At 43.2% G+C, this 12254-nt stretch overlaps 2 long non-coding RNA genes across 3 annotated transcripts; one reads left to right on the plus strand and one right to left on the minus strand.

Moving 5' to 3' along the window:
* Window positions 1-5589: 5589 nt before the first annotated feature.
* LOC137485615 (uncharacterized) lies at window positions 5590-10671 on the minus strand. Of its 2 annotated transcripts, XR_011005412.1 has the most exons (4): window positions 10550-10671; window positions 9659-9807; window positions 7432-7752; window positions 5590-5770 (listed from the first exon to the last, which is right to left on the minus strand). It is a non-coding gene; the product is annotated as an uncharacterized lncRNA (long non-coding RNA). The 2 variants fall into 2 exon arrangements; XR_011005403.1 differs by lacking the exon at window positions 10550-10671 and having other exon boundaries at window positions 9659-10545.
* An 81-nt stretch (window positions 10672-10752) lies between these two features.
* LOC137485681 (uncharacterized) lies at window positions 10753-11966 on the plus strand. The gene is made up of 2 exons (XR_011005429.1): window positions 10753-10864; window positions 11570-11966. It is a non-coding gene; the product is annotated as an uncharacterized lncRNA (long non-coding RNA).
* The last annotated feature ends 288 nt before the right edge of the window (window positions 11967-12254 follow it).

A 12254-nucleotide genomic window follows, 5' to 3' on the forward strand; every position in this document is an offset into this window, starting at 1 on the left:
CAGAGGATATCTGGAACTGGGGCAGGAATGAAAAGAGCTGTAATAAGGTAATAAGGGATGGGAGCAGAGCATTGGTTTTATTACCTTTTCTAACTTATCCAGTAAAATTTTTTCCTAAGATCTTCCTGGTTTTCTGCATCTCCGGTGACCCCTGAAAATATCCTGAGCTGGAAGGAATCCACAAGGATTCCAGCTCCTGGCCCTGCACAGAACAATCCCAAAAATCTCATCCTATCCAAAGGCTCCTGGAGCTCTGGCAGCCTTGGGAATGTGCCCATACCCTGGGGAGCCTGAGCAGTGCCCAGCACCCTCTGGGGGAAGAACTTTTTCCTGATATCCAACCTAATCCATCCCTGGCACAGCTCCATGCACTTAACTTTTATTTTAAAAACATTTAACTCCTGTTTTCCAGGTCCACACAGTCCTTTGGGGATCAAAAATAATCAAGCAATTTGTCTGCAGGGTTTGGGAAAGTGCTGGTGTGTGGAGCGGGCTTTGGGATGCTGGGAAGGGTGAAATGAGAAATCCCACAGGATCCCATAAAGGGAACTCCACCCCAATGCCTGACCCAACACCTAATTCTTGCACAACCTCCCTTTTTTATATTATATTTTATATTAATATCAACCTGTACATTCCTGTTGGTCAAAACTCTCATCTTCCAAAAAATGAAGAGGAAAATTCACAAAATTCCTTCCTGGAGAACTTTATTTGCTCTGAGGCTCCTTTTTCTCAGGATGAACACCAGTCTGGCTCTCCTGGTTGTTCCCATATTCCCATTATTTTAATCTGTAAATTCCAGCCATAGGACGGAGAGGAGATGAAATGTGCAAAGCATAAGGTCATTCAAGTGTTCCAAAACTGTGACATTCCCTACAAACAGGAGAACAATTCCTTTGGTTAGTGATGATCCCAAGGATTTTCATCTCCTTGCTCCCACACTGCAGCCATGAAGAGCAAAAACACAGTTTATACAGGACCAGCATTTCTCAATAAAATGGATTTCAGATTTCCTCTGGAAGGTGTCACCAAATATAAATTCTGAAATTATGAGACATGAAAGTTTGAAACTCTGAAGGGCTGAAACCTGGAGGTTTTCTCATTCCCTGTGCTCAGCTACTGCCTCTGTGTCCTAAACAGCTCCATTCCCATCAACATCTGGGAACAACATTGTCCCTGGAATCCAGGCTGGGGCAAAGTCTCCCTTTAGTTCAAACATTCTGTCTTTTGATTGGAAAATTATCCCCAAATTTGTTCGTGTGTTCCTGAAGGGAAAACATCCCTTAACCAGCCAGGCAAATTTGCTTTCATGTCATCCAAATTAAGTGTTCTTGCAATGTTTTCCAAATAGTTTATCCAAGGAAAAAAAGCAAATAAAAGCAGGCAGAGAAGGAAAGACAGAGGGCGAGGATGGAAAATTGCTCTTTGTTAGTTTGATTTATTTTTGTCAAGACCTGAAGCCACAGGAGAACATTAATGAGTCACTTTTGAGAGCTGGGATAAAGAAAAACAAGATTTTATCTCATTTCTGCAGAGCATGAAACACTGGACATGGATGGATGGTGTGAGGAAAAACTGGCTAAAGTAGAGTTGACACTTTCAAGGGTATCCAGAGCTTTTAATAATTGTAATAAATTAAAAATAAAAGGGTGGCCAAGGAAAATGTATGCCTGTTTCTGGGTGGGATGGGTAATTTAGAAAGAGCTGCCACAAATAAGACTGAGATACCCAACCTCTTCCTTGTTTTAATCTTCAACAGGATTCCCAGGCCTCTATGACAAAGAGGTAGGGAGAATTCCATGAATTTCATGAGGAGAAATGACAAGAGGTAAGGAGAATTCCATGAATTTCATTAGGAGAAGTCCAGCAGTGGATAAGGGTCAAGTCAGGGATTCCTTGAAGGATCTTCCTTTTCAATTCCATGTGCAGAGAGAACTGATGTCCTTGAAAACCTTACCAGGTCATGAAGAACACCTTGCTAGCCCTTATAAAAAGGAGCCACTTCCCAATATCCCATCTAAACCCACCCTCCTCCAGCTTAAAGCCATTCCATGTGTCCTGTCCCTCCATCCCTTGCCCCAAGTCCCTCTCCAGATCTCTTGGAACCCATTTAGGGTCTGAAGGGGCTCTGAGGTCTCTCTGGAGCCTTCTCTTCTTCAGGTTGGACAATCCCATCTCCTCTAGGATGATTTTATAGGAAAACCCTATGATCAATTAGTGGCTCTTGTCTGGAGATGTAGTAGAGGAGAAAGATCATTTTTCCCAAGGAATATCAGAGATATTATTCCAAAAGATTTCATTCCACACAGCTTAAAAACAACAACAACAAAAAAAATCTGATTAAATGAGTTTGAAGCTTTAACCAGCTGATTCCTGACTTACTCTTAAGGATGTGGCTCCTTTAGCTTCAAAGTTAATGGAAATCCATGGAAAAACGGGATTTCCCTGAGGACCTCAGTAGGGTGGAATTAAAAAGCACTTCCCAAATAACTGCTCAAGCCAGGGAGCTGGACAAGATGATCTCCAGAGTGCTGGAGCCCTGTCTGCTGAGAATTTTAGACTTTCTCTGCTGCCAGGCACTGACCCCCAGGAGAACACTGCAATGACCTGAGGCCGTGGAGAAGCTTCCAAAATGGAATGACAGAACTGGGATTGTGGGTGTGGAGTTTGAATGGAAGTGTGTGATATCACAGGGTAGGAAACTCAGAGTTTAAGGGTTTAGAATACAGGAATAGATATAAAGCAAGATGGAGGTTTTGGGGCAGAGGCTGGTCCCTCTTCTTCTTCTTCTTCTTCTTCTTCTTCTTCTTCTTCTTCTTCTTCTTCTTCTTCTTCTTCTTCTTCTTCTTCTTCTTCTTCTTCTTCTTCTTCTTCACCTTCACCTTCTTCACCTCCTTCTCCATGGATTTGGGTGGTTTTGTGTAATTGGATAAAAAATTCCCCATTGCAGCCATAGGTGGTTGGTTATTGGATTAAAAGTAAAAATAATTCAGGTGTCATTTCCTAATTGGACAGTTGATCCTTAAAAGGCCTTGAGAGAGAGAGATGGGGCTCCATGTTTAGTTTGTTGAAGGGCTGCAGAACTCAGGGTTTGTGAGACTGTGACATAGACAAGAACTGATAAACATCTGAGTCCCAGCAAGAAATTCCATCTCAAGCACTTCAATCCTGACCCTGGCAGAAAAAGAAGGAAACCCTCTAACACCAGAGGTCCCTTCCTGCCTCACCCACTCCATGATTCCGTGCTAACGTGGAGTTGTTCAGCCTCTGGATTGGTTTTTTTTTTTTTTTTTTGCCCAGTTTGGGTTGTTCTGTAAATACTGGGCAGGCAGATGTTTTGGGTTTTTATTTTCCTTATTAATGGTCACTGCTCTTTGATCCTGGGACAAACCAGAAACCACAGGGAAGGCAAGAAAAATTCTGTTCTGATTAAGGTTTGGGAGAAGGAAAGGTTTATTTATTTATTCATTTACTTATTTATTTTTATTTCCAAACACACATATTTAATTAGTGAATGAGTAATGGAATCTTCTTCTTCTAGGGAGAAAGCAGAACCTCATTTTTCTGCTCCTTTCTCTCTTCTACGGATAAATTGAATCCTTTTTTTAGGGAGAAATTGAGTCTTTTTTTTAAGGGAAAAATGGATCTTTTCTCGTGGGTGTGTGGTAAAGATTTGCACAAGTTTAGAAATATTTCAGTTGCAGAATGTTAAATCAGACTTAAAAGTCCTACTCAGACCTATGGAATCTCTCAGAGCTCATGCAAATCACTGGGAAATGACAGAAAAAAATTAAGATTTCTCTAAAATATTTCACATTTTCTTGGTTTACAACAAGCCTTCAGTAAATAAAAAAAAATTATGCTGTGCACATACAACACATCTCCACAAAACAATGGGAATTTTATCCCTACCCAAACCGATGGAATAGACAGATATTGAAAAAAATCAGGAACACGGCCCCAGTTTTTTGGTCTAAAGGAATTTGGTAAAATTCCGTCTTTAAGATGTGGAGGAACAAAATGTAGTTGTGGAATTAATTTCCAGTTCAGCAATTTTTTTCAGCCAAGAAAAAGGGAAAGGTGTTTCAAAACTGCTCATTTTCACATTTTGAGAGGAAAACTTTGGGATTTTTCATAGGGCTTGGTATCCCGCCTATAAAATGTCTTTAATTTTAGATAAGCAAAAATAGTTAAACTGAAAGTTCCAGACCAATCCAAGTGCTTGGTTTTTAATCCTTCTACTTTAAAACCTTTAATAATTCTGCCTTCATCCTATCAAAAACACTTTTTAACCTTCTAGGGTAACCTATTTATCTTCAGTTTGGATCTTTTTTCTTTTGCAAGGACTGCTGGTGTAAAATAAATTTAATTTGGTTTAGCGCTTTTATATTTTTAAATTATTTTAAGTCCTTATTTTTAAATTTTTTTCCTATTGATTAACCAGAGTCTGGTGGAGTTGGCAGTGCTGGGCTCATGGTTGGATTTGATTATCTTAAAGGTTATTTCCAATCTAAATCACTCCATGATTCAACGTCTTGTACTGAAGGCAGAAGTGAATCCAAAGAGCATCTTCCCAGGTGGAAATGCAGGAAATTTGCCTTTTCCTAGGCAAGGAGGAGGGACCAGCTTGGTACATGGGGCTGCTCCTGGGTTTTGATAATTAAAAGCTCTTCTTCCTTTCTATCCCCCGAAGATTCCGACCCTAAATCCATCCTGTTCTCTTTTGGGAAAGTGGGTTTTGAAGGATGGCGGCTTCCACCTCACAAATGGGGAAACTGAGGCAATTAAGTGACACTTTGTGACCTGTGCCATGATACTGTGACCTTTGTTGTTATTCTGTCACTTGTGTCATGATTCTGTGATATTTTTTTGTGATTGTGGGAAGCTGCTTCTTTGTCATCACGTCCAGCACAGATTTTAGTGCTGAGCATTTCTGTGGTGCCCTACAAAGCTCATCTTGGAGTGCTTGGGCTCAAGGCCCTGGCACAGCTTTCCCAGAGCAGCTGTGGCTGCCCCTGGATCCCTGAAAGTGTCCAAGGCCAGGCTGGACAGGGATTGGAGCAACCTGGGATAGTGGAAGGTGTCCCTGTAGTGGAATGAGTTGATCTTCAATGTCCCTTCCAACCCAAAGCATTCCAATTCTGGAGAATATCAGTGGAATTCTTTATCTTGTCCACAGGTAGGCCCAAGGAACAATTTCTGTAGTAAAAAGGACTGGGAAAGGGGAAGATGTGTTCCTGCACAGGGACAGAAAGAATTGGGATAAGCAACCCTCGTGGACCCTTCTGCAACACCCCCAAGCCATAGATTTCAAAATGAGATGAGGTATCCCACAGGAATTTTATTTCCTAAATAAGGTTGAAGCCAAGCTCCTTTGCTCTGCTGAATAAAATTGATGCAATTAAATTCTGTGATGCTGGTAATGAGTGGTAAAACATGACACAAAAAAAGTACTGAAAGCAAGACCATGAGAAGAGCAGGGTTGAGGCTCACTGGTTTCCAAATATTTCATTTCACAGCTGCTTTATGACTTCACAGGTGCTTTAAACAACCATTTCCCTTTCCACGCAGGTGGCAATGATGAAAAAACTGAGAAAAGACCCAAAAATGCCATGAAAGCTTAAGATAGAAAATTCCTTAAAATCATGCATTGGTTAAGCTGCAGAGGAACTTCATGGGTGGGAATGAATGAGCTGAGATTGCTGAGGAGCTGAGGGTTGAGGTAAGCAGGTCCCTGAGGAGTCTTCACCTGAGACAAGACCCAAATGCACTCCGGAAAAAAAAGAAATCTTTAATTTCCTTTGTTTCTCTTAATTGCCAGCAATTCTGTGGCACGAGGACCTAAGTCTCCCATAAATATTTCCTTAAACCATGTTACTTTTTGGTCTTTTTCTCCATCACACCCAAACAACTCCCACCAAAAAACAGCCAGGAAAATCCCTTTGGAATGCTGGACCCCAGGCCTAGGGAGGTATGTGGAGGTAAATGGAGATAAAATAGGTTGGGAAGTCCCAACCTTTTCCCACATCAGTAATTCCCATGGCACAGGAGCCACCTGGAGGGAGTGTGGATGTTTGGTGCTCTCTAGTGACTGCTCCTCAAAGACTTTTGCCACTCATGAAGAGCTCCCGGGAGTAAGAGTTGAGTTCTTTGACTTCTTTGGGTTTGTTTTAGCTGAAATCCATGAAAAACCCTCTGTTCAACACTTGTGAGCAGCACAGACAGAGCTGGTCAAGCAGGTTCTGATGATGTCAATAAATTGAGTTTTAAATTTATTTTTAATTTCTCGCCTCACATAAAATCCCAGGCTGCTCTACCAAAGTGAATGGATTCTCTTGGGATAGTCATGGGGAGCAGATTTAAGATGGAATACGGTAAGTTTAGATCTGATTTTGGGAAGAAATTCTTGGCTGTGAGGGTGGGGAGGGACTGGAGTGGATTTTCCAGAGAAGCAGTGGCTGCTCAATCCCTGGAAGTGTCCAAGTCCAGGTTGGGCAGGGCTTGGATCCACCTGGGATAGTGGAAGGCATCCCTGCGATTCCAAAGCAGCCAGGAGGGTTTGTGTGAGATTTTAAAGCATGAGAAGATGCTGATCAAGCAAAGAACAGCTGATCCTGAGGGGCTGATCTACAGGAACGTTATTAGACTTCCTCCAGAGCCATATCCTAAATTTTTGGTGCTCAAAAAAACACAGGATTTTTGCAGCTCTTCTCTAAAGGAAAGCTTTTTATCTGTACCTGTAAAGAGGTGCAGCTTCTTTTTCTAAAAGCAGCTGCTCTCCAAACAGATATTTTCATCTTTAATTTTCCAGATCCTCACATCTCAGATGTCAAATTTGGTTCAAATTGGATAAGGGATTAAAAATAGCCCTAAAGTAGGCTCAGTTTTGTATAAGATTAAGTTCCTCTGTTTAGGAAAGCAGAGCAGAAGCCTTTCCTGACATTTTTTCAAAAAAAATCTGGAGGAGCATGGAAAGGAAGGAGAGACCCACGTTCCACTTGGATATTGACTGTCACTCACTCTGGCACCTGCATTAAAACAACATGCAAAATTTCCCTTTCCCCCCCACCTATTTTTCACTCATTTTCCTAAATCTATTTAGGCCAGATATTAATTACTTTAATGTAAGGCAAGAAGCAAAAATTCAGCAGTGAAGATCCGGCCTGAACCCTCTGCTTGGGAGATTTATGGGAGCCGTAGGCTTCAAATGGCTGAGTCTGGAAAGATTCCTTCCTTTTTGGCCCCTTCCCTGTTTGCTTGTGTGTGCATAAAAGAGCTCCTCACACATCTGTCTCTATCAGTGCTGGGCCTGTGCTAGAGCTCGGATTTATGGCTCTGTGAGCTTTTAAAAGTGTTCCTATTTTACCATCTTTCCTGCTGAAAGGATGCCAGCATCCCAGTGGCCTTTGGGATAAACCCCTGGCTACTCACCTCTGGAGCTGGAGCTGATCCCTGGGGATTGTCCGGCTTGGCTGAGCTGCCAGGAGATGAAATCTGGGCTCTCTCAATCTCTGAGCATCAGCAGTCTTCAGAGGACACTGGAACTTTGCTGAGTTTGTGTTCTTTCCCCTCTCCTTTTTCTCTTTTTTACCCTCTGTCATCCAGCTGGGTTGTTTTGTTTGGTTTTTATTTTAATTTAAAAGTTTAAAATGTGCTTTATTCCCCCTCCTCTCAGCTGTTCCATCCTCTTTTCCATGTTCACTATGGCAAATTCTTGTTGCTGGCTTGGAGATGAATTTTCTTTCTGTATCACTGAAAAACATCAACAAAATCCTAATAAAATTAGGAAACCCCACGTGACTCCAGAGCAAAACTTCCACTGGTGTAAATCATCACTGAGCCATTGCAATCGCTGTCAGTAAATGTCTACATTCAGGATAAAGAAAGGGGTAGTTGCAAAAAAATGTTAACTGTAGAGCTCTGGGATAGGATTGTCTCTATTTAGCTCAGGAAGCATCTTAGAATCTGAGAATCCTAATGGTTTGGGTTGGAAAAGACCTTAAAAATCATCCAGTTCCACCCCCTGCCATGGGCAGGGATACCTTCCACTATCCCAGGGGCTGCAAGCCCTGTCCAACCTGGGCTGGAACACCCCAGGTTGGTTTCTCCCTTTTCCAGGAGTCTGATAAAGATATTTATTCCCACCCCTCTTGTTTCCAGCAGTTGGAAATCATCCACAAGTGAAAATATTTGCTTGGGAAAGCAAAATGCCAAGTACACCAACATCAGGCAGGCAAAGCATGAGACAGGAGTTGTGTGCAAACTGTCCCAGGGCAGCAGCTCAACTATCCCAGCAAAACAAAAAATATCCCTGATAAAAGGTGTGGTCAGAGCAGTTTCCTTTTTTAAGTATATCTATTAGAACCATCCCTGTACTTATGTGCATATATTTTTTTCTATACAGAAATATACGGATTTTTTTAGGAATTTAGTTTCCTGATTACAAGCCTGCACATCCATCTTTGAAAAACTTAGATTAAAAAAAAAAAAGTAAGAAATTTGATTAATCTCCTATTTCTCATCAAGCAAGACTTGCTCAGAGGGATTGCATTAAAATTGGGTCTTTAGAAGTCATGGCAAGCTGCAGAAAAAAATGACAAAAATAAGCAGAAAATTGTGATGGCTCCTGCTCTGACTGGTGCTATTGCTCAAGAACTTTTTGGGGTGGCTTAGAACATTCCACGTGCCCAATTCCTCATCCCAGAAGGTTTCCCAATCCAGTCAGACCTCTCCAGTCTGGAGGAAACAGTGCAGGAAACCCCAGAAGGTCAGGGTTCCTCAGGTTCTTGCAGGTCCTATGCATGGTATAAATTCCAGATGGAGAATCTTTGGATATTTCTTGTGGCATCAGGCAAAACTGTCACTGCTCTGTAAGAGATGGGGTCTTGTGGTCTGTTTTGTTTAGGATTTTACTGCTATGGCGTAGAAAATCTGAAAGAGGGACAGTCACTTTATGTGTCTGCATGCGTGGAGAGAAGTCAGTTAATCAATTTAATTTATTGTATGAGTGATGAGTTTGATTTGCAAAGTTTCATCTGTTCTACAGAGCTTCAATCACACCTTCCCCGTGTCACAAAATCAGACGTGACCATCTTTTACCTCCTGGGGTGCTCAACTTGCCCCTTTCTGGGCACACTTTGGCAGATCTTGTTGGGTCAGCAGAGCCACAGTCACCTTGGAACAGTTTTCCCAGAGCAGCTGTGGCTGCCCCTAGATCCCTGGAAGTGTCCAAGGCCAGGTTGGATGGGGCTTGGAGAAACCTGGGATAGTGGAAGGTGACCCTGCCTGTGGCAGGGTTGGTATGAGGTGATCCTTAAGGTCCCTCCAACCCAAACCTATTTGGGATTCTCTGATTTTACCTTTCCAGCTCCCAGTGTGACAAGGACTCTGCTTTTTCATGTCCCCTTGAGGATACACAGAGACCAGGACAATGCGCAGACTCTTTTATTGGCTCTGCTCTGGATCCAGCTGGGCAGAAGAATTCCTTCTCCTTCCCGAGTGGTTCTTTCCTGCTGTGCTGAGCATCCCCTGTACTTGCCATGACTCCAAACATGATTTCAGTTGGAATCCACAGTGACAGTCCAGGGATCTTTATTTCCAGACTGAGCTTACTGGCACTCCAAGCACTCTTCTGAAGTTGGCTGTTGGTGTCACTCACCAGTGGGACCAATTTCATGCTGTCCCAGTTATCTCCTCTCTGTCCCTTTTGGTTCCATGAGGGCTTCCAAGTCCACATTCCAGAGAACTTCACGCAGAGGTAACAGTGGAGAAGGACACGACATTCTTCAGGAGTCACTCCAGCTGTTCCTAAAAGAAGGGAAAAATTCTTTAGGCAGCACTGGTGGCTCCTGGCAGGAGTCACTGTGTGCTCAGTTCAACCAGTGTGGCTCTTCACACCATATCCCAAAATTTGGGTGGTAATGAAGGAATAGGGATGTTTCTCCCAATCCAACATCTCTCCAGTGGGATTACTGGGTCTACTGAGAAGTTCAGCTCTGGGCTGAGATGGAAACTGGGAGGCCATATACCATTTTAGTGCTCCAAAGGCTTGGTGGGAATATGAGATTCAGTGGGATATTAACTCACCTTCTTCAAGGGCACAGCACAACCAGATCTAAACACAACATCCCTACACCAAATGGATCCCTGGGACCATCCTTCCTGGCTATCCTGCTCTCAGGAATCCAGAATAGCAAAGCCCAGATCCTGCCCTCAGGGCTCTGAGCTCTGTGGCCACTGCTGATTTTCGAAGGATAAATGCAAGGTTTGAGATGATGATAAGAAAAACAATCAAAACCCACCCAGCCCAACCTGACTAGAACATTTCAAATCAATGAATGACAGGGCCTGAATTATGCCAGGCAATAGAAATTAAATTCTTCAGCTTGGAGGAGCCTTTGTGAGTTTTCTATTGGTCACGATTTTTGCTCCATCAGCTTCTCCAGCCCTGAGTTTTGTCATGGAATTACTCTATTGCTTTAGGCTGCAAAGCAAGACAAACAGTTTGAGAGGAAAGGAAAGCTCAGCTGCCTTCCTGACCCACACTCACTGCTGCTCAGCAAATACCAGAGATTTCGAAGCTTCAGCCGTGTGAGAAAGAACGGCCCTGACTTCACTCACTGCTCCTGCTGGGTCTCGTCCAAAGCGCATGGAAATCAAAAGGTCTTTTCCTGCTGACAGCAGTGGCCTTTGGAACGCACCTAGAATGTCCCCAGGCTAAAAGTCACTGCACTCTAAGGGTGGCTGGGCTGCTCCCAGGCTGCTCCTCAAGTACAGGCAGTTCCTGCTCCCTCACAGGCCCCAAAATTGATGATGTTGTCACCGTTCATGGACTCAGAGTCCCCTCAGGGCTCTCCAAACTCAGGTTTCTGCAGTGGCCAAGGGATTTTGGGACAAGATGTTGTCCAGGGAGGGCTGGCAGGGTGTGGGGACATGCAGGAGGCTTTCAGGGGTGCTGGTGAGCGACAGTGGTAGGCCAGGATACAATTTCTCTTCCCAGAGGGATTCCAGCTGTGCCGGAAAGAGGTGGAAGTGGGGTCAGCTGCAATTCCCTTCAGCACAGGCAGAGGAGGGGGGTTTGTCACCCCTTGGGCACTGATCCTTCCCCGTCCAGAGAATCCTTATCCACTTTAACACACAAGGCCTAGGCCCACAACAGCCTGATTGAATCCAAATTTTGTTGGATTCAAGGGAAGAAGAGGTGGGATGGAGCTCACCTATCTTTAATTGCATGGAAGGAAGATCACAAAGTTTCAGGTAATCATCATTTACATCCATGAGGAAAAACACTCCTGAGAAAAGCCAAATAATCCAGGCTTTTTTGGATACATACCTTGGAATAAAATGATTTATTGTGTTGAGTTTTGAAGTGATTAGAAAGGAGAGTCTAAGGTGCTCTGAGGTTTTAAGATCTAACTAAAAAATCAGGTGAGATTTATATTACCTGTGACCTCTAATTGTCTTTTTATCGTAACAGCCATCCACACATCAATCATTCATTATCCCCCAGGATCCCAGTGAATTATTGACACTCATTAATTATTATTTTGTTCTGGCCTCTGAATTGCAGGGAAAACCCAGTCCTGAGAAGCAGCACGTGGGAGATAGGGTGCTGGAAGGGATGGGCTCTTTTTTGATTCCAAGGCAACACCTCTTGTACCTGCTCATTCTGGGAACGCCGTCCCCCATCCTGGTGACGCCAGTGGATTATCTCCTGTCAGGAAACACGGATCTCACGCCAGTCCTCCAGGAAAGATTAGGCTCAGCAGCGTGAGGCTGAGGAGAGCGAGCTGTCAAACCACCCCAAGCATCTGAACCCCTCGAAATCCTAAATTTTCTCTGCAGCGTGCCGGTGAACATGGAGCTGCGGCTCAATGACACAGAGCTGCCGCGCTGATTCCGGTGACACTTTAATTACATCAAGCCCGCAAGCTCAGGAAACAATAAATCCCTGTGCCAGCATTGTGTCCTGGTGTCAGATTGGGCTTTTTTTCTGACCCAGAACGGGGACAACTGAGAGGCATGTTAAAAACTTTAATTCCATTTTCAGTCTCATGTGAAGGGTGAGACAACACAGATGTTATAATTCACTCCATCACAATCAGAAGCCAACTACTTCCTAATTACAATATAAGTATATCTTAACTTATTAACTTTAACTACACCATGTTATGAATACTTTAAGACCAAACATCTAAAACTACTTCTCATAAATCCTACAATACACCTTTCATAGTTCTATTTTTCTAAAATAT

The sequence above is a fragment of the Anomalospiza imberbis genome, chromosome 1 (genome assembly GCF_031753505.1).
Source record: "Anomalospiza imberbis isolate Cuckoo-Finch-1a 21T00152 chromosome 1, ASM3175350v1, whole genome shotgun sequence".
Taxonomy (NCBI): domain Eukaryota; kingdom Metazoa; phylum Chordata; class Aves; order Passeriformes; family Viduidae; genus Anomalospiza; species Anomalospiza imberbis.